A 22392-nucleotide genomic window follows, 5' to 3' on the forward strand; every position below is an offset into this window, starting at 1 on the left:
ATCATTAGTCATTCAAGAAATGCAAATTAAAACAACATTGAGATTCCACCTTACCCCGATAAGAATGGCTAACATTAAGAAATCAACCAATAACAAATGCTGGCAAGGCTGTGGAGAAATAGGAACTCTTCTCCATTGCTGGTGGGAATGCAGACTGGTGAAACCACTGTGGAGATCAGTTTGGAGATTCCTCAGCAAATTAGTCTAGAGATCCCATTCAACCCAGCTTTCACACTCTGATGAAAGAAAACACAAAAGTACATAAAATAGTGCAAGAGTAAAAATATACATGAAGTTTCTATGTGCATAAAGTATATGGAAAATATTTGCATAACTATGAAAATTTGTATATAATTTAGAAATCAATAACTGGACTATCTGTGTCACCCAGCATTGTTAAAATTAAAGAAAAATAAGCACACATATTTACCTGGTATTTGTATGAAAAGCTTAAAATACTTTTGTAAAGTAGTTTGGAAAGCTTTACTTAAATAAACACATAAATCCTTTGGTCCACGCATTTAATTTTGGGAAAATTGCACTACAAAAATAAATGTCAGTATGTACAGCTGTCTGTATAAAGTCATTTATTTCAACATAGGTTGTAGAGGAAAAATCAGATCAAAGCAAAAGTTTTGAGCAATATGAAAACACAACAGTAGGAGAATGGTAAAATAATTTATGGTAAAGTCCTATCATAGAATATGATTCCAATTTCACAAAGGATGAATAAATTCTAGTAATAATGTTAAGTGAAAAAAGAAGACTGTAGAATAATATACCCTGTCTATTCCTATCTTTCCAGCAAAATATATGGATATTAGTTATTACTAATATCCATTAGTTATTACTAATAACATTAGTTATTTCAGCAGAATACCATGAAGTTCCATAGATTCATGCTTCTGTAAAGAAGTTTGTTTTTCTCACACAGAATCCATGCCAGTCAGAAACCTTGTTTGCCTGACAGTGATGCTAACCGGAGGCTGGACACTGTCACGGCAGAGCTAAGCCCCACAGTGACCTACATTGTTTCCAGTCTGATTTCACTGGCCAGCACTATCACACAAACTCAATCTATCACCTATGGAGGGGGGTTGTGAAATGCACAGTATTAGAAAACAATGACTATCTCTTCTAGAGTACATATTTATATAGCTTAATACGAACACATCAAAATTTTAACATAGTTGCTCCTGGAGAAAAGTAATAAGAGGTAGAAAATTAGGTTTAATATTTGGCTTATAATAATGACTCTGTACCACTTGATACATGAAATTAAATTCAGGTAAAATCAGGAGTATTTGGGAGGTCATCTGTTTTGTTTTTCAGTACTGGGATTGAACCCTGGGCCTTCGCACTGCTAAGCAAGCACTGCTATGCTACGCTACAACCCCCTTCTGAAATCGGGAATATTTTCATATGCAGCCACATGTATTCCATGTAGGCACTCAGACCTATTGATAAAACCCACTTCATGAAGGACAAAAGGAAATATATGGATCTCATTTAAAAAAAAAAGCAAAGAAAAGGTAAAGTCCGTCAGAGGCTTTGGGTTCCTGAGATGGTCAAGGGGAATAGAACACAATACAGAGCTAGTTTTTCCATTATTTCTATTGTAAGTAATAGAAAACACATATAGAAAGGATGCAGGTGGAGATGATCTTGTATCTTTGATATGCAGAGCATGAGAAAATGTCAGAAAAATGAACTTTACATTAGTACTACCAGCATATTAGCCACCAATCCACATCTTCAGATTTCACTACTTTCTTTTTTTGCTGAGCCCTCTCTTATAGTCCCCAATGAAGCACCAAATCAAGTTCAGTTTGATATATCTCATGCACTGAATTCATCCATATCATTCCTGCTTCCTATCCTGCATATAGGCGGAATCTGGCTTTGAAAGCATCCAAAAAAGAGCCAGGAGACGTAACCAAAACATTCAGGGTAGTTAGCCCCTGTGGAGGAAAACTTGACCAGTGGGAAACAAAGAATGGCATGGAGGGCCTGGTGTAAGGAATCCCCTTTTCTGTATTTTCTACCCAATATATAATTCTTATCTGCAGCACATGGAAACATACCACATCTGCTATGAATTCTTATGTATGGCTTTAAAGCTCATCATGAAGTGGTAGTCCATGCAATGAAACATCACATTTTTTCTTGTACTATATGTATTTCAAATCTTTGGTTTTCCTTGGGGTCAGCTTTTTATAAGATCTGGACTAAAATAATTGGTATAGGAAGAACATCAAGAAAGCAGATGCTCACTTATGTGGAGCCAACAGACCCTATTGGTGGCAATTGGGGTGGTATTTATTCCTCTATCTTTTATTAAGAATGAAGTGTACATAGAATGCAAGGGCATGGGAAGTCACTGACTGTTCCAGTGTGTAAAACAGATGAATTCAAAAATATGCATTAGGATTGCTTCTTATGACAGCCTTAGACAATGTACAAGTAGAAAATGACAGCTGAAGATTAATCCTCCCACACATAAACAAAAAAGAATTCTTTGAAAGCCAAATTATCTAAGTGGTAGCTTTATTGGAGACCTTTATCTTCTCTATCTGTGGCCACCCATACTGAAAATCATGTCTAGGATGGGGTTATTTAATGATAGAACTGAAATGGAGACTAAATACACAGCTTTAAATGTTTTCTGTCATATTTAAAGCACTGGGGGTAAAAAAGAGCAGGACATTGAGGCTTGGGTGGGAAATATTTATGTGGATAAACACAATAATCTTGAAGGCAGAACAGTACTGAAGTGTCCTTGCTAAAGTAAAGTAGCTCCTTTCTGTAGACTGAATAATGAAACACCTAAATTGGATACCTTGCACAATGATGAATTTCTTTCAAGTCATAGACTCATCATCCCATGTTGCTAATTTTAGGGACTCTATCTTTGTTCTGCTAACTCTGTAGGCTTTATTTTCCAGATCAAGACAAAAACAATGTACTAAAATGGTTTCTGGGGGCCAAGGATGTAGCTCAGCAGCGTAAGCGCTTCCCTGGCAAGCCTGAGGTCATAAGTTTGATTCCCTGAACCAAAAAAAAAAAAGGCTCTGCAGACATCTGTGGCCTTTAAAATGGTTTCTGGGGCCAAATAGTATCTTCAAGGAAAAAGTAAAAAATTCAATTTAAAAATAAGTAACTTCATTATGATGGATGACATGTATCTGTGAGATAAAAGTGGTAGACTAAAATATACAAAAACCTCAATTACCTCTGCATCAGTAAGGTTTCATGAAAGACATAACCATTAAATGCTGTTTGACTTTATATAATTATAGATACTGCCTAAAGATCCTCTGTAAAGTTGATGTTTTCATGCTTAATGTGATGTGAGAGCAGTAGGAAAGGAAGATGGATATCACATGGAGATAGAAAGAAAACAAACTTATTAGGACAAATTGAAACTCAACTTGATGAAGTGAGTATTGTTAAGGAGAAACCCACACCTTTGTCTTGGTTACTTTTCCTTCTCATTACTGAGACAAATACCTGACACCCAAAATTAAGAAAGGAAAGGTTTATTTAACTCAGAGTTTGTGGAGATTTCAGTCCATACTCAGCTGGCTCCAAGGTAGGGTGGCACATGTCAGAGGGCAACTGTTCATGACAGCACAAACCAGCAAAAGCAGCAAGAGCAAAAGGGAGGAGTGACAGGAGCAAGCCTCTTTCCCTCCCTTATATCATGTGCAGGTTCCCTGCCCCAGGGCGGGCGTAGCACTCAAACCCATAATCTCAGCATTGGACTATGGATCAATCAAAAAGTCTAGAAGCCTGCCCCATGATTGCATGAGACTTTGAGGGACATCCAGACACAAACTGTAACAATCTTTTATCATGAAACTCAACAGACATGGCCCAGGACTGAAGGTGAAGGAGACCCAAAGGGAGGTGGGACAGCCATATCAGTCCTGCAGGCAAGCAACAGTATAAAAAACAGTATAAAACCAGTATGAACCATAAAAGCTCTTGCCTCAACTTTCTGAGTGTTAAAAATACATCTTTTATTTTTCATGAAAAATTTTCCTTGTGACCCAACCTAAAGGAAACCTACAGGAAAAATAATTCTAGGAAATGTAGTTCAATCTAGCCAGTTGACATATTACAGTGCTGAGTCTCTTTAAATTCCCTGAATTATTCCTCTCCTTTCTCCTTTCCACAGATTACTTTGATCTACAGATCTTCCTTAGGGTCCACCCAAAAGAATTCTCTCTGCTGAATGAATGTATTTGCCAAGTGATCTATTGTGTCACTTCTCATCCCATCATGAAGCAGGTATGCAGTGTGACACCTCATTACCTTGTATTGTTTCAAGTTTGTGACTTGTCTCCCACTTTCCACATTTTCACCCTCAGAACTTGCTCATCCCCATTAATAATATAGCATATCAATCCTTTTTGCAAGCTCTGTGGGCTAAGAAATTGAATAAAACCACAGGCAATCTGAAGACCCAGCTAAGGCTATGGATGATGAATTTGAAGTGGAAAACTAGATTCCATCTACTTGCTCAAGAATAAGCACAGAAAGAAAACGAGGCTTGTTTGATTCATTTAGGGCTAGGATTTTGTCAAAACTATTCATGAAAAATTTTTCACATCTTATACCTGTAACCAGTGACATTTCAGACCCAGTTTGTATTCCATTCTTCCTACTTATTCCATCAGTAAAAATTTTGATGGAGGAAAAATATAAGGTCATTCTGCAAGGAAGAACTTCATAAGTTAGATCCTACCTCTACAGTATATCTATCTCACTCAAAGTAAGAAGAGGACATACAGAGCAATAAAATATGAGATGCCATTGCTTTGGTTTCCATGTCATAATGAGCTTTGAAGATGTATCTCTGAGAGCAGCCTGGCCTCTTAGTAAAGAGAAGAAAGCGGCAGCAATGGGGAAGTTCCTACAGCTGCCAGAAAAGGAGAATATTAGACCTTTATGTCTCTCATTGCTTTGCCCAGAATAAATCTGAACCTTAGCACATGCATGACATTCACTTTTACAATTTTCTTAACCTGTAAGAAATATTATGCAAAACACTTCTGTAAGATTTATCAAGATTTGCAAATCCAAAACTGCTCTTGCAATATATAATCACTTTTGAGATAAAGAGGAACTACAGAGTAGTGAAGAAATAGTAAAAAGGTCACTCTCTACATTTTAATTAAACCAACATTTATTAAGCATTCCTTATAGGCCACATAAAACAGATGACACTGAGTATATAAAAACGAATTAGGGCCTGATTTCAGTATAATGCGATGGAGAGCACTGTGAAAGAGGAAGCGTGAAGGGCAATGACAGGAAGAGCGTCTATTCCTGGGACTTAGAGAAGACTTCTGAAAGAAATGACAGTTACCTCAGCTTTGGAGGATAATTGGAGGTTAGTCAGGCAAAGGAGGGGCCCGTGGAGTTTCAAGATGACCTTTGATGTTGGTTTATCATGCACTTTCTAAGTAGTTAAATATGCTAAAAAAAACCTCACATGTCACTCCCAAAACCTCATTCCTTTACTTGCTTCACTCTTCAAAGTAGAGGGCAAATGAAACAACTTCTTCATTTGAGCAACAGCACAGAATGACAGTACCACAGAGCAAAACGGAACTAAACTTAGGGCTTTTCAGAAATGGATTTTACATTTCAATAAATACATGAATATCCTATTTAGGGCTGTTTTTCATGGATGCGCAGGTCTTTCCCAAGTACACTATTTGCAGCTCAAGTCCTTTCAGTAGTTAAGCTCATGTCTGGAACCTCATGGGGTGATATGAAAGACAGGGAGAAAGACAGGATGACAAAAAAAAACAATAATTTTCACTTATTTATGTTTTTAAAAAGTGTGCTTTGGGATTCCTACTACATTATCAGCACTAAGCTCTTTTTTCTTTAGAAAAACATCTCCTTCTGAGGGAAATAAGAATAACAGCCAAATCATGTTTTAAAGCAGCAAGGTGTTTCTCACAGTTTACCCAGAATCTCTGCCTGCTCCAGCACTTAGTACAGTAATGACAGAAGCAACAAAGGAAGCCAGTTACATGTTATCATCTGCCCCAAAAGCTGATCGTTATAACAAGCCATGCAAAACAACTGGGTGAGATGTGTCTCTCCTCCGCTCTTTTTACTCACTTTTACGCTTTATTTGAGTCCTCAGGTTGAAATATCAACAGACTACATTTTCATCCAATTTTCTGATGTTTTTCCTAATTCTTGCCAAACATCCACACAGACATAAGTGAATACTTTGGAACCTTTCATTAAAAGTGTCTGAACTATGCAGAAAGAAAATAAAAATGTAAACAATACCAGGTTAAAACCATAGGGTAAGTCCTTGTTCCAAGAAAAATTATTATCATTTCTTTCATATGGTGTCTACATGGTAGATAATGCTTCTTCCTGCCTCCTTCTGCTCATGGTTGATACGTACGATTTAAAGCACCCAACACGGGTGTATAGTCACGGTGAGTTGATGTGAACTACTGCAGGCGGGGCTGGAGGACAGAAGCGTGTACTGCATCTCCCCACACGCCCCGCGGTCGTGACTAAAAGTCAGCCGGGAGCCTCAGACTTCAGCAGATTTCTACCAAAGTCCTCCCGTATTTCACTACCAGACCCTTCCCACAATTATCTCACCAAATTCTTTATCACTGTTCGGTCACGGCACAATTGTCTGAGTCAGACTTCCTCCTCCAGAATCGTTTCCCTCAGGGTTCTCTCCCCTCTTCCTGTCTCTCTCCATCTCTGAAAGCCTCCCAGTGAGCCTCTGGGATGGGACTGTCAGATTAGAGCCTCTTCCCTGCATGTTCACAGCAGCTTCTTGGAAAACTTGACTCTTCCCTAAGAACACTACCTTCTCCACTATTTCTCCCTCCTTAAATTTTATGTCATTGAGCTTCTCCTGCTTCTATTTAAAATCTCAGTGCACTCTTTTCTTGCCTACCCCCACCAAAACAAAACAAAGCAACAACAGATTTCAGTGCAGTCTATCAAGCTATCTACTTCATTCTTCTGCTAATCCTCAAGTCACACTTTCCATTTTTTGAAAATTTTATCTACTACTCACTAGCGCACTCGCCATTACTACTTCTTACATGGCTATGATCCTTGTTTCACTCATGGTCTTTTGGTCATTTTGAATAGGGCCATATTTCACCATCAAAAGTGTTCCAGTTTGGCCAATAAATTATCTAGCAACTATGGCTATAATTACTGGTGTGTATAACAAGCAAATAGATAATCCTTCCAGCCCTATATCTTCTCACCCAATGATATCACTGTACACGCTCACTTGGCCATTCAGCAATCATGCCGTAGTTCTTTCTCTTTACCAAGCACTAAACTGGCTCCTCCAAAATCTTGATTTCTATTTCCCCACTTTCTGACTTTTCTCACTTTCTCAAGGGACATTTGTTATCAATCTAACTTCTCCAACTCTTCTTCCTACAGTTGACCGCTTCTACCATTATTCCTTCTCCCTTGCATCTATATATCTCTATTTCCTTACATATGAAACATAAATTCCCTAATGAGCCATTAAAATCCACCCAGTGGATACACTCGCAGTTTTTGTTTCTCCTGCCCTTTGTCTTGTTGGCGCCCAGGCTGTGATATGTTATGGGGACCTAACTACATAACTTAAGCCACCTCCCCAGTTCTAGGTCAGTGTGACGTTGCTTCCGGTACAAGGAGGCACGCAGAAGGCTGTGCATCCCCGGCTATAGGCAGAATGCTGAGACCCCAGCATACCTCAGGCAAAATAACATCTTAGAGCAGTTATCAAAGTACAGGCATCTAGGTACAGAGAAAATCTTCTTCCTCATTAATGTATTCATTATCCACCCATTCTCTATGGTTGCTGCTCTGTGAAATGTGTGCCACCGGTCCCCTGCACTTCCTGCTAGCTAAGCAAAGCAAGCCAGCCTCGGAGGTGGCTGAGCCAGTCCACAAGAGGCGAACTCCTCCCAATCCCCCTTATACCCTGAAATTTGTCTCTGTCTTTCTTTATTACCTGTCATCTTCTCCCACAAGTATTCAAGGATCTGATCAGCCCTCAGGATCATCTTATTCCCTTGGCTAAACCAAAACCTTAGTTAAGTTTCTATTTTCTGCCTGTTTCATGCTTGCACGTGATAGTTTGTTAGTTTGGAAATAGACATATGTGCATATGTCTCATTATTATTATTGTTGTTGTTGTTGTACTGGGAATTGAACTCAGGACCTTGAGCTTTCCAGGCAGGCACTTGTGCAACTGGGCTATATCCCTGGCCCCTGCATCATTATTTTAACTATGCTAATAGTTTAACTTTGTGATCCCTTCCAGTTGGGCCATAATACTGTGTGCTAAATACTGTGTATTTCCTCAGTGATTCACTGTTGCACCCACCTCAGTGACTCCATACATCCTTCTCCCTCATCCTTTTACTAAAGCTGATGAATTTGCCTGTACTTCACAAAGGAAAGAGAAGCACCCAGAAATGAACTCCCTCAAGACCTCCGCATCCCATCTATTCACCCCATGCATTTGGACATTGCCTTCTATCTTATACAAACATCAACTCCTTCACACATCTAATAGATTGCATCCCTTCTCCTAAGAAGGGGGCAGACAGAGGGAGGAGGAAATGTTTTATAAAATAGAAAGTGGGCTGATAAAATGTGACACAAAGCACCAGAAGCATCTGCAGCACAATTTACTTCCAGTCTGTATTCAGACACTAAAGAAATATGCACAAGTTTGGGGTCCAAATATACCTAACGGGGTTCAGATAAGAAAGCCATCTTGTATAATCTGACAGTCTCTATAGCAGACCACAGTAGCCTTCAGACTACAGTAGACTTCACTGTTTGTTTGTTTTCATCTAGAGTTCCCATAATTAGCTAAGTACAACTAGAGATTTATTAGTTTAGATGATGCCATTTACCAGATTGGTTTTGCTGTCTATTTCAGCAATCGGTCCTCTTTGCTTTTAATAGTTAAACTATTAAATTAGCCATTAAGTAAAGTGCTTCTTGGCCTTTACCATTCTCTGGGTATTCTCTTTCCATCAAAATCATGGAGCCCATGTCAATCATATTGTTCTTTACCTGCATTCCCCTGGTAGAGAGAACAGCAACTGCAGCCCTTTGCAAAAATGCCAGTGACCTCATTATCTGTATCTTTGTCAAGGCTTTGAAGCAGTAAATTTTGCTCAGTGGTATGTGATATTCCATACACGTAATCCTTTCTTCTGCAAGATACCAAAATCGAACAAATTTTAAACGATGTTGTGAAGCCAAATTATTAGTTATATATCAATTTTATTTTCAAAAGTAAAAGAATGCATTATTAATGCATACACTGGTTCAATTAATTATCATAGGTCAGGGAGGTCATATTTAGTGGGTTAATTTTGAAATGATTGGTGAAGAAATTTAATCTACTTTGATGGAGGATTTAAAAACAATTTTAACAAATATGTTAATAAATGTAGTTTTAAATACTAAATATTCTTTATAGGTTAGGAAGTGAGAAGTCTTACAAAGTAACTACTAATACAAACCTCCACTGTTATGGAGAAATCATTTTGTTTTACTTAGTGAATAAATATAGAAATTCAATTTAATGATGTCTAAAGAATAAATATAGAGTAACCTGAAATTTTATAATGAATTTTTTATGAATAATGCTTCAATTTTCCCCTTTGTCATGAATAATGGCTTTTACTTTTTCAAAGCACTTGTAAGTAATTTCAATAAATATTTTTGATTAAGCATCCATGAAATGTGTGTGTCCAAGTAGAATTTTAACCATGGCTAAATGAGATTATGTGGTCTTTAATATTTTTTTAAAAATTTTATTTCTGATAGCTTCTTGTGGTGTGAGACACAACTGAGCTCAGTGTCCTATCCCCCAGCAGAATAAATGTTCCTCAAGCAAGCTGTTAACTCAGAATCATGGAGTGTTTATGTACACTGTTAAATTCAAACAGATACGAAATGCTGCTTCTCTCTTCTTGACTATTAAACCTTAGAATTTGTTCTCACACATATTCCTCAGATTCCTATTCATGTTTATTACCAAAGTTGTGTGATTCTTTTGCTTTGTTAATTCTTTCCTTCTACCCAGGTTTTATTTTCCAGTTCCCCCCCCCCCGGGTCGTGTGGGGATCTAACTCTACCACACTGTCTGGTTATTTAAAAGGATACAGGAATAAAGAGAATGGACTCATTTTAAAGGGATATAGCTCAGTGGCACGGTGCCTGCCTAGCAAGAGCAAGGTCATCAGTTCAATTCCTGGTACAAAAGTAAAAGGTAACCTCCATAGGCAAGAGACATATAATATGTTTAATCAGGAGAAGACATTCCATAGCAAACAAGAGGCGAAATGGGTTTATGTAGTAAATAAAAGTTTCAGGGAAAGGTGAGAATCCTTCAGTTAATCTAATTAATCTACAACAAAATTATTGAGGGCTGCTTTTATCTACTAATACTGTCATATTCCAAGAAGAGACTGGAAAGCCTGTGGGTCCAAACAACAATAAACTTCAACTGTATGATGCACCAAAGTTTCAGCTGTCTCTAGGTTAGTCACTCTGGCACAGCAACTACAAGACATAAAATTAGTTCCTGTTGACAAAATCATGGGAAATTTCTTGTTCGCAGTGTGTGCCTTTGGCAAGAATTTAGAGGTTTGATTACTCTGCATTTGTGTCATTAGGATAAGCTGTTCTGTTCTGTATTCCTTTAATTTTACTTGAATTTTATAGAGTTGTGAAGGTGCTTATATGAGCTGCTGATAATTTCACTGTTTGGCAACTACCAGAGGTAATCTTCCAGAGTATCATGACTGACTGATAATGGAATTTTTGTGATTTTTACCACACATGAAACAGATAATCAACCTCAGATTCCCCAAGCCCTCATTCTCCTGAGGGACTTTGTGCCAAAATTTATTCAGTCAGTGTTCTTCATTGCAGGAAAAAGAATAAACTCTTGTTAATTTAAATAAATAAGAATCTTTCCTGGGCATGGTGATCCACCCATGTAATGCCAGCCCTTGGGAGGCTGAGGCAGAAGTATTGCTATGAGCCTGAGCCCAGTCTGGGCCTCACCCAGTGAAATCATATCTCAAAAAGAAAATCTTTATAAGGATAACAAGCATGTTGTGGGAGTGGGATATTTGCAAAGCACAGGCTTAGATGCCAAGGGAGAAAAGATGGTGGAATAAAACAAGATGACATACAGAATAATCATAGCAATACCTTTGGCAAGACCACCATTTGATAAGCACCACACATTGCAGGCATTTTATGGTGACTTTAACAAGTATTCCATTTCTCTTAAATGTTTGAAAACCATATGAGTCAAGTTCCAGGTGGGAGCAATTAGACTAGTCAATATCTATGTGTCCTCTGAAACTTGAAGTGATTATCCTTTAAAATAAAAAGGTACATATGAAAATTGACTGGTCTCAAAAAGCACTAAGCAGAATTGAAAGATAATAGAAAGTATTTTATTCTGCATAGGACAAAAAGTAAAATGTATGGAAATTATTATAGCAAGATATATAGTTTGATTATGAGGAAAACCAGAAAAATTTACTGAGTGATATAAAGTGAGATCTAAATAAATTAAAAGATATATCATGTTCTTGGAAAATGTCTTAGTTTCTTTTCTCTCATTGCTGAGACAGAATATCTGACACCCAAAGTTAAGAAAGAAACGTTTATTTAGCTCACAGTTTATAGAGGTTTTAGTCAATAATAAGCTGGCTCCAAGGCAGGATAGCATATGGGAGATGAGCAACACTTCATGGTGGCCGAAAACAGCAAAAGCAACAAGAGGAAGACAGACCCTTTCTATTCTTTATATTGTATGCAGGCTACCCACCTTAGGGTGACCGTAGCACTCACAATCCTAATTCCAGGACTGGACCGTAAATCAATCACAAACTCTAGATTCAATCACCTCTGAAAAGCTCGCCCCTATGACTGCCTGAGGCTTTAGGGGAACAATCTAGACACAAACTATAACATTCCTCCCTTGGATCCCTCAAAGGCTCATGCACAAAGGGGTATCCCTTTGTGCAAAAGGCATTGAAACCAGCTTCAAGAACTTCCAAATCCTAAAAGATTCACCATTACTGAATAGTCTAAATCTCAAGTCTCCTCTGATATGTAAAGTAAACTCTTAGCTGCAAACCCCTGCACAATTGAAAGTTAAACACTTCAGCATGCAATGGCATGAGATAGACATTTCCTTTCCAAAAGTTACAAACAAGGGAATACACAGGAATGGGACCAAAGCAAGTCCAAAATCTAGCAGGGCAAACATTAAGTCCCATAGTTCCATGTGCAGCATCTGAGGCAATCTGTGGCAACATGTGAACTCCAAAGGGTTTGTTGGGTGGCTCTGCCCCTATTCCACTTCTGGTGGTTGTACCTCTGGCTTCTCTCTTGGGTCTGCTATGTTCCTTGCAATCTTCCTCAGACAATCACATTTCTAGCTTCTCCAAACTTCTGGGGTCTCCAGTGCACCTTTGGCTTTATACTCACAGCTTCATTCCCTCCCCTCTCAGGGGACACTGCCAGACCTCCCAGGCCCTCTTCTGAATTTTGGATGGAAACTTTCCTGACCCCATAACTCTTTCATTCTGCATGTACCTAAAACCAGTGCCATGTGGATGATGTCAAGTTCTGCTGCCAGCAGAAGCAGTAGCCAGGCTTCCCTCTCTCTTGGCTGTAGGTGGCAAATGCCTGGACTGGTGAGTACTCTCAGTCCAATTCTGAACAGTAAATTCTCTACATTGCTGTCATTCTGGAACATGGTGCTCTGGGTCTTCCCTCTCAAAGCAAAGTCTTTCACTTTTACAATTTTGAGGCTGCAGAGGATGGAGTCCTGCCACTTCTTGTGATGCCCTCAGGCCATCTTTTCTATTCTACTTTTTCTTCTCAGCAATCAAGATCTCCTCAGCTCTATCTTCTCAGATCTGCCCAGAATCTCCAATGCAGTACAGTCCAAGGCATTCCAACTCTACTTTTCCAGTCAGAATCTCCAAATTTTATATAACTCTTCCCCTTCCCACAAGCCAGTTCCAAAGACTCTTCAGCCACATGGCCAGGTAATGTCATAGCCACAACCCCACTTCTCTGGTACCAAATTCTGTCTCAGTTACTTTTTTCTCATTCCTGAGACAAAATTCTTTCCTTTAATTTTCTCAGCAAATGAGACAAAATACTTGAAAGTTAAAAGAGAAGGGTTTATTTAGCTCACATTTTATAGAGATTTCAGTCTATAAGCAACTGGCTACAAGGCAGGGTAGAATATGGCAGAGAGGCATATTTACTTATGTTCATGGTAGCTGGAGACAGCAAAAACAGCAAAAGAGAGACAAGGATTTTTTTGTTCATTATATTGTAACAGGCTACCTACCCTAGGGTGGGTGTAGCACTCACACTCTTATTCCCAGGATTGGACCATGAATAAATCACAAACTCTAAATTCAGCCACCCTCATGATTGGATGAAGCTTGAGAGGAACATCTAGAGACAAATCACAACAGAAGGAAAAATATCAGTGGTATGAAAAATATAAATTTTATCTTTAAATTCAAATGCATCACAATAAAATGATCATAAGTTCTTTCCATTTATCTTAGCTTATTCTACAATCATATGAAAAGTGCCCAAGAATACCCAGAACAATTCTGAAAAATAAAGTAGTGGCAAGGGTATCACACTATCAAATGCTCAAAATAATTATGAAGGTATATAAATTAAGATAGTGTTTTACAAACCAGGAAATTTAAGCCAAAACGAGTTAGATGGAGCAGAATACAAGTCCTGAAATGCTTATGTACATATGGAAATTTAATATATAACAAAATAGTACTTCAAATCAGTGCACAAGAATAAATAGTAGACAAATTATATGGGAGCAATATGTTATTTTTGAAAAAATTTAGATTCCATCTAATACTACATAAAAATAAATTTGACTTAAATGGCAAAAAAATGGAATGTAATTTTTTTCAATAGGCAGATTACTGAATATATTACAGGATATAGGTTTGGTAACCTTAAACAGGAAATGTACTCGAGTTAAAAAAGCAAACTTGGAAAGAACATACATAGTATTACAAAAGTATGTGTGAAAATTGACTTGTGAGCATTATATTATAATATTTATGTTAAAAATGATATATAATAGAAAACCTCAATTTCTATGCATTAATTCACATAAATTGAAAAAACTGCAGTATGCTGATAAAATGATGGTTTCTAGAGAAGAGAATGGAATTCTGCATAGTAAATGAATATAGTAAACTTATTTCTAATGTTTTAATATTTTTGAAATAATAAACTCATCTATAATCTATGGAATTTAAAGATATATTAAATCCAGAAACAATTTTCCCTGATTTATTGAAGAAATTATCAAAATCCACTAATACAGTCACACAATAGTCACCACTTACATATGACCTTAAGTATATGTATAAACGAGTCATATATACAGACTGTTTTCCAGTGAAGCAGAATGAACTGCCCCCTAACAGTTGGGAAAATGTTCTGGCAGGAAGTTTTGAAATACGGAATGTGATAACATTTCTTCATGTAATTGATAACATCAGTAAAGACCATTTCTATTATGTCAGTCACCTTACCCAAGTAGCAAATCTCAGTAGTGCATTAAGATTTTCATTGGCTAAATCTGCATTGCAGAATAAGAAATACATACTTTTTAATATTCAGGATAAATTGCAAGGATTTTTTTTATCAAGATTATATATACTACAAATAGTTTCAGTCCCCAAGCGCTTCGCTTTTCCCTATAAATAATTTTTTCATTCATTGAAGAAATATTTATGATAAATTTAGGGTCATATTTTTAAACTATACTCAAATGATGAGAAAGACTGTGATGAACTACACTGCAGAGCTGAATGCAACAAAAGTTCAGATGATGTTTTCTACCCAATGGACCTCCACAGAAGAATATGCAGCCTTCCAACACTTACCTAGGCTTCTTGTGGAAGCATCTGAGAAGACTCTAGAGGCTGTTTTCAGTATGTGTTTGTTATAAGTTTTCAGTTTATAGTCTGATTATTCATAACATCTGCCAGAATTTGCTACAATTTCAATGACCTCCTGCAGAGTGTTCTAATTTAGTGAAAATGAACTATCCTCAATGTGAAATGCAACTAAAGTTTAAATTCAACACCATCAACATCAAAGACATATTCTAACAAAAGGTTTGGAAAATAACATCCCTCTCAATCAGGGGTTGGAAAGTATTTTCTGTAAAGAGCCAGGTAGTAAATATTTTTATGCTTTGCTGATCATTCAGTTTATGTTGCGTCTACCCAAGTCTTCCCCAGTAGCACAAAAACAGGAGTAAACAATACTTAAATACATGATGTGGCTGTATTTCAATAAAATTTTACTTATGGACACTGAAATTTGAACTTCCTATCATTTTTATGTACCATAAAGCAGAAATTTCTTTATATTTTTACAGTTATTTACAAATACAAAAGTCATTCTTAGCCCAGGTTATAGAAACACAGTTGAATATAGGAGACAGTTGAATTTTCCCTATGAACAAAAGTTTGTTGATAATTTATCTACTTTATAGAAAACAAGCAATAATGTTTAGCTTGGGACTACTTCCTCTTATTATGTGGTGATACAAATATTTAAATTTGTGTGAAATTAGTGGACCTTAAGTCGAGCAAACCACAAGTAGTTTATAGAAATAAAAACAAACGTTGCTTGAACTGTGTGAACTGAGGTAAATTTATTTGTAAAATTAGGATAATTAACACCCAAAATATAAAATGAATGCATATGAGACTTTGTGAAACATACATAAGATAAAGCAGGGTAAGCCTTTAGGATAGGTGCCAGAACATAATAAGAATTCAGTAAATGGTAAGTTATTAATAGCCTACAACTCTTTGGTCCATTGGCATCTGTATCCTTAATGTGAAAACAGATGCGAGTAGCTACAGCCCACAGATTTCCGATACTCCCATCCTTTTGGCAAGAGCATCCCAGTAGCAAGAAAGATGCAATTAAACCCTTGACTCGTCTAACTCCTTCGAGTCTTTTTCTATATTCATCAGGAAATGTCTTCTAAAAATCTTTTGGCTTCTCCCAGAGTCGACTTTCAGATAGCCTCAGGCTTGTAGTAATAGTATGCTATTTTATTGGGCAAACAATGAACTCACGAGTGCATCTCAGAAGTTGAATCCACCCTAGTGTTCTATCAGTAAGATTTCTGAGGTCAAAGGCTGAAGCTCAGCCCCTAAAACCTGGTATATTAGCCAGGCAGTAACGCAGTAACAGATACTCCTAGAGGCTCCCTCGGACACCAGCATGGCGAGCCCCACTCCATTGCCTATATGTCATCTCCCCCCATGAGGCTGCTAATCAAGCCATCTTACTCACAGGGTTTCACTGTAGGTCTCAAGGTTTAGCTCGTTTCATATCCTTTTCCCAGCTGAGAGAGATTTCCGTTAAGTGTCAGGAAAGAGGGTGACCAGGGGAGGACAGTTGTTTGTAATCTGATCACTGTACAAACAGTTGAAATAAAACAATTCAAGAGGATGATTCTTAGAGGAGTAATAAGAAATAACTAGTAGAAAGGACAGTTTTTACACCAGCATTACTAATTCTACTTTTGTCAGAAATATTTACTACAACACCAGCCAACCCCCTGCTACTCAAGATTCTTTTAAAGTACTCACTGTGTCCATGGGCCTTCCATGCAGACACAGAAAAACTGTTCTGATATGATATCGGCTGGTTGCTGTCAGTGTGAACCTCAGATGTCTTTGGGGGATCATTTTAGACTGTGGGAAATTGCATTGCACTGACTAATGAGCAATTTGCGGTAGAAAGTAGACTGTGCCAGACTGAGAAATGCTCATTAATGCTTTAATCTCTCTCCTTCTAGCTGATTGCATCTATTCCTTTCTCTCCTACTGTCCCTCTCAATGGGCAATGGTGATTTTTGGTCAGGGTTTCATTGTCAATGTGTTTCTAATCTTTTTCTTTTATCTTGTGTATTTTTTTCCTTGTATAAGCAAGACAAATGCTTGCAGCCCACAAGGAGAGCTAAGCACTCTCAGAGTAACTGACTCATTTAGCGGTGCTTGGCTTCCTGTGCTTGTCAGCGGCAGGTGACATTTAGCACAGGCTTTATCTCAGTTGTGGTAATTACTGGGCTGACATGAACTCTCATACACAGCACAGATTGCTTTCAGCAGATGTAACCAAGCAACTCTGCTTTCTCTGGAGCAGTTTATCTGGCTTCAAATTGTGGCACTCCAAATAGACACACACACACACACACACACACACACACACACACACACACAAATAGTTTAATTCATTTTTATGGAAATAGTCACTTTTGTTGCTCTGACTATATTGATTTATGCCATGAGGTGGTAGAATGTGATATCTTCATTGTATGCAACTTCTGCATTACACATTGCCAGCACATACTAATAAATAGAAAGGGTAGTGTTATTGTAATGTATCTCAGCAGCACACCAAGTGCTACTTTAATGATGTAATTAATATGCTTTGATTTACCATTTGATATTCTTAGGCACCAATTGTGTTACTGATGGAAAAGCAATGATTATTTTAAAGATTTCTCAGAGCAGTATTTTCTCTCAGAGAAATTGGAATGCAAACAAAACATTTTAGTAAAAAAAGGGAGGATCGCTAACAACATTAAATTCTTGCCTCAGACATCTTAGTGATGCAGCACCTTTCAATATAATTCTTAAGTTTGGACTTCTTAGCTTTACTCATATTTAATGAAAGTATTCATCATAAATAACCAGATTTTTTACAAAAAGAAAGGAAGACTGGCCCTTTTAATATTTTCAACTTTAATTGGCATTCTCATATTTCCAGAGTCCAAAATTTCTCTGGCCAGTTAAAAATTACATTTAAAAATACACAACTCCTCAGAACAGTAATTCAGAATATGCCAGTTATTGTTGTTAGAAGTGAACTATTTAAATGTTCACATTTTCATATAACTGGATTGTGTGACTCTATACCATGCTGTGTGATGTACAGGATCAAGCCGTAGAATTACTAATGATAAATTGTTATATTGCAAACTGTGAAATCTATCGTGACTTCAGCCCAAGAGTTCTGAGTGAAATGATAGACTGATGGTGATAAGTTTGACAGAAGCTTAGGTCAGGCCAGGGCTAAAGTGAAATGATGAATGGGAACCTAGCTAATCAGAGGAGTGTTGCCTGCTGCTCCTTTAATGGGGTTAGGGAGGTGGAGAGAGACAGAGATAGAAACAGGGAACAAACTCCAGCATATCACTTAAGAACATCTTTTCATTTATTAAAAGGAAAAGATGAAAATATCTTAAAGACATTTCTAAGAACTTTAAATGTTATAATAAATGTTGGATGAACTGAGGTTGAACAGATTGTAATTATGCAAAATAAAGCTTTTTGTTAAGTAGAATTGCCATAAGAAATTTTAACCTCTAGCATTTAAAAAAGAAGGCAAGGGATGAGGTGCCATCAGGAATAAATGTTAAACCTGAGCGAGATATGGACTTACCAAAAAAATTAAAAATAACTTCCTAGCGTGTCATCAAATTCCATCAAGAGAATAAATATATTTGTAAAAAGGAATCTACCACCTGTCCTCTGCAGAGATATAAAATAAAAATACTCTGGGACAGTCAACCTCCGATGGTACTTTTACTGCATTTTGAGGGAAGCTGTCACTGGGTGGAATTCGCCTACATTATATAGGGCACTTTAAGTGGCAGCTATCTTTTAAGTATCCATTTTTCAAACAACTGAATGTTGATTGGAATTAAGATTCCATTCATTTGACATAGACTCTGCTTCTAAATAGTGAAATGCTTTTCAGTGCCAGGTTGTTTAAAATTCTGTGGCAATTGATTATCGACATCAGTTATATAAATGATGGCTCACCAGATTTGCTATCAGAGTGCATTATATATATGTAATGCTCACACAGGGAGAGGGATAACTTTTGTATTGCTTCTTTCAATGTTTCCTCTAGCAGGAGAAATGAAGAAAATCATATGGGCTAGACAATGTAAGGAAAAGAGTTTAGAGCAGTAGGAAAATCTAAGTTCAAATGGTAGCTCACAGCCTACCTCTTTTCAGTCTTAGGCACCTTCATTAGGAAAGTCATTGATATATACCTCTTTCTCCAGGGGCAAAGTGGTTAGCAAATAATCATGCTGATGTATCTGAAATCTTTACAAGGAAGTCTTAATATTACTTTAAAGGGTTATCTACTGAATCTAAATCTCAGAAAATCACCTAACAACCATTTCCCATATAAAACATCCACCTTCTTTGAAAAGTGAATTTGAGGGTTAGCAAAAATCACCATAATAACCGGGATAAAAATGGAATCCATCCACTTCCTTTCAGACCACAAGAGAGAAGCAAACCATGCTGTAAGTACCCTCCCAATGAGATGAAAGAAAACACAGTTACCAGCCTGCTCACGTCCTGCACCAACACATAAGATCAATGCACAGCTGTGCGCTGGCTTTGGAGAGAGACCCTGACTCATAGCCTGTCTATTGGAGGTCATAATATTTTAGTGACTCTTCTCTCCAAACAGAATAAAACCTGCAGACAGTTAAAGGGAATGAAAATTCTGTTTAAAGCAGTGGGGTGGAAGTAAGGGGAAAAGAGTTGATGAGAACCAAATGTCTCCCATATGGTACCACACAGAGCTGCTGGAAGGCCATACAAAAAACTAACCTGACTCATATAATTCTCCTCAAAGCAAAATGTATGCACACAGTCAAATGAGATTTAAATATGACACATCTGCAGTTTTTGACAGCCTGGTGGGATGCAACATTAATTTAACTTTATCATTGATTCTTACTCTTGTAATTTATTCTGTTGTTTTTCCTTACTTTTTAGGAAACAGCATTTAGCTGGGAATGTAAAAGATATCTCTTCCTAGCTTAGAAAGTAAAAGGATTACGAACATTTGATATACTTCCAAACAATATTATTTTTTTATTGATGTGCACCTAGCTATGGTTAATGAGTTCTCCTAAGAGGTAACTAAGCTTTGTAATCCTTTAATAGAAGATTTTATGAAGTTGAAGTTCTGGCTTCTGGCCTTCATTTTTGCCTGGTTAGAATGACAAAATTTTCAGGAACTGTTGTCACAATTAATTTTAATAAAAACCAGTGAAAAAGAGTGGGCTTGAACAAGATAAAATGTGGAAATAGGACCACTGTCAAATGAACACTGAGTCCAATTTCATTTGTCTTTCTCCGGAAAACACATGCAGAAAGAAATGAATTCAGGAGAAGCATGAACCACGTGAAAGCCAAACTTACAAACCAGATTACATGCTGCATATCAAGCACACGTACACCCTGACTGATTTATTTAACTATGAGATTTGTGACAGAATACAACCCTCTTTCAAAGAGGAATTCTGAGTCTAGCTGAGGTTTGGTTTGCAGACAAGAGCACCAGGTTATGTCAAGTGCTGCATACTGAGAACCATAAACATGGAAATTGTCCTTGGCCCTCTTTGACAGAATTAATCACTCCCTAATATTTACTCCTCTATTCACTTAATCTGTACTTGAACACTTTTTCATGAAAATGTTAACTTGTTTTTTTCCTTACAAGGCTGTACTTATCATGTTATTCATCTTTATCTCGCCAAAATACCACACAATGTTTATGACATAGTGGTACTTAGTGAGTTCATCCTAAATCTACTATGCCTGCTTTTTCAAATATTTAGGATTGGTGGGACCCAAATCCTCTGTTTAGTGAATTCACAGTCTAGAGGGGTGGGTGTCTAGGCTAAGAAGCAATTGCAAGACTCAATGCTAGCTTACTGCTGATGTTCACATGTAGTGCAATGGGTCTACAGGCAACAAGGTGTGTTCAAAACATCTTTCCTTCCTTAAACTCTCAGTTGGCTATTATAAGTGCTTGTGATGATCAAGATGAGTCAAAATAAACAAACTTTCATTTGTCTCCATGTTTTGAGAAGTTAACTCAAAGGAGATAAGCAGAATTATAAGAACCCACAGACTATTTGAATAACTTTGCCTATGAAACAATTTAATAAACAAGAAATAAATATGACAAAGCCTGGGAATGAAAAAAATTTAGAAAACACCATTGCCTACTGAGTAGCCTGAGGATACAGTCTCTAAAGGACCTATGAAGAAAGGCCAGGAAGATACATAGACTCCATAATACAGTAATAACCCAAGAAGGGAAACTACAGAAAAATCTCTATACCTGATGAATATAATTACTAAAAAAAATAGGGGCTTTGAAAAAGGAACTCTATAAATCATTCTAATTGGGCACAGGCTACATTGTAGAGATAAGGAGAAAGCAGCTTCACCCAGTGGCCTTGGGGCCCCCATTCATTGCCCTCTAGATGCACACCTTGCTTTGGTTCAGGCCTATAGGCAGAGTTCAGCTGGACTCTTGTCATCTGTAGCTGGTTTTCTCTTGTGAACATTCATTTACTTGTTCTGCCATATATGGAGACTTTAAAGATCACTTTACAATTATTTTCTTCTATTCTTGGGCGTGAAGCCTGATGGGACCGCAGAGAGGACATGGGCTGATGATGTGTGTGTGAGGAGGGGAAGCTCCAGGGCCTTACTTCACCTGTGTTGGTGGACACAGAACGTACAAGCAGGCTTGAAAAAATTTTTCCATGAGATTTTTTTGAGCATGGGTATTGACTGCCTAGCCAACAGGGGTGAGTTTCTATGTATTGTGATTTATCCAGAAATAGTTGGGGGTATTGTCCAGTAATGCAAAAGTCAGGTTAACACTAAGCAACAGGATCAAGAGCTATTGAAGTCAGTGTTGCTTAAATTACACCAAGACTGATGAGAATAGGGGATATCAGCAATCACAATGAACTATTCTGTGTTCATGCTTCCTCATCCCCTAGAATCTCAGTCTCTTGCCTTCCCTCATTTCCTCTTCACGGCTCTTGGATCTTCATTTATTTTCAGCAGGTGGGAATTTTTCACTCTGGTAGAGCGACATATTGTATGCATTTGCGTAGGTCAGACCTCATTTTTTCTTTAGAAAACATTTCCATTTCTTAGTTTTTTGAAATCACAAAATTAACACATACTTATTGCAACAATCAAATAGCATAATAAAAATATAAAGAGGCAATGATAATTATCTTCCCTCTGCACAGGTTTCAAACCTCTAACTGCCACCCCACTGGGGCAACCAACAATAACATCTGGTGTGTATTTTTCACCCTTTCCCCTTGCTCATACACATGTAAATATAGACACATATGGAGCTAATTTATTCATTTGTTCTACCATAATAGAA

At 37.4% G+C, this 22392-nt stretch overlaps 1 long non-coding RNA gene across 1 annotated transcript in view; it reads right to left on the reverse strand.

The window, feature by feature from the left end:
• Nucleotides 1-6572, reverse strand: part of LOC102016740 — a 29753-nt gene extending 23181 nt beyond the window's left edge. Inside the window, exon 1 of the long non-coding RNA XR_264608.2 lies at nt 6440-6572. This is a non-coding gene — a long non-coding RNA (uncharacterized LOC102016740). The remainder of the gene's footprint in view (nt 1-6439) is intronic.
• Nucleotides 6573-22392: the final 15820 nt, after the last annotated feature.

Source organism: Chinchilla lanigera, unplaced genomic scaffold, assembly GCF_000276665.1.
Source record: "Chinchilla lanigera isolate Chin_1 unplaced genomic scaffold, ChiLan1.0 scaffold00120, whole genome shotgun sequence".
Lineage (NCBI taxonomy): Eukaryota > Metazoa > Chordata > Mammalia > Rodentia > Chinchillidae > Chinchilla > Chinchilla lanigera.